The following is a 735-nucleotide window of genomic DNA, read 5'->3' as shown; positions in this document are numbered from 1 at the left end:
ATAGTTGCAGAAGCTGGTTCAATATTTGACACCTCAAAATCGGCTTCTAAATAGGTCTTTTTGCCCTCTGAAGTTCGTGAACACAGCTTGTTCCAATATTTCAGGCCAATTTTAGAATTCTTTGACTCCTCATATCAACTCGGAATTGAGTGATTCTTTTTGCATTGGAAAGCTTGAGTTAGTAGCATTCTTTGAAAGAATTTATCAGAAAATTGTCTCAAACTTTTCAAGAGGAAAGTTGGAGAGAGAGTTGTTGTATATCCTACTTGGTAGTTGTTTTTCATCATTATCTTCACTACCATTGTGATCTTCACTTATATCTTGCTGTCAAGAGCTACTTAGTATCCTTCATTGATGCTAGTTGTGCTACGCCGTGACCTTATTAGTGTTCTAGGCTCGCGTCTCTAGTCCGGTCTAGCCTAGGACCAGCACAGTACCGTCGTTGAACGTTTATTCAACATTGCATCTTTGAATTGATTATTGCTAATCTTTTGCTACCATATATAGCCAACCCAGCTCCACATATTTCTACACCGTGTATACGTACGCTCCCCTGGCAATCGCTTTACTCAATATTCGGAGTTACTTGACACCGCTGGTTGCCGATCACCGCCTGCTGCATGGTAAGAACTTGTAAGACATTGATATTTGCTTTACTGTGAGCGTTTTACCACCACATCCTAGTAGTTATAGGAACATTATTTTTGGGTTTTGTTTCTTGTTCTACTAATCATG

The sequence above is a fragment of the Triticum dicoccoides genome, chromosome 7A (genome assembly GCF_002162155.2).
Source record: "Triticum dicoccoides isolate Atlit2015 ecotype Zavitan chromosome 7A, WEW_v2.0, whole genome shotgun sequence".
NCBI lineage: Eukaryota > Viridiplantae > Streptophyta > Magnoliopsida > Poales > Poaceae > Triticum > Triticum dicoccoides.
Note: the sequence above shows the minus strand (reverse complement) of the source record.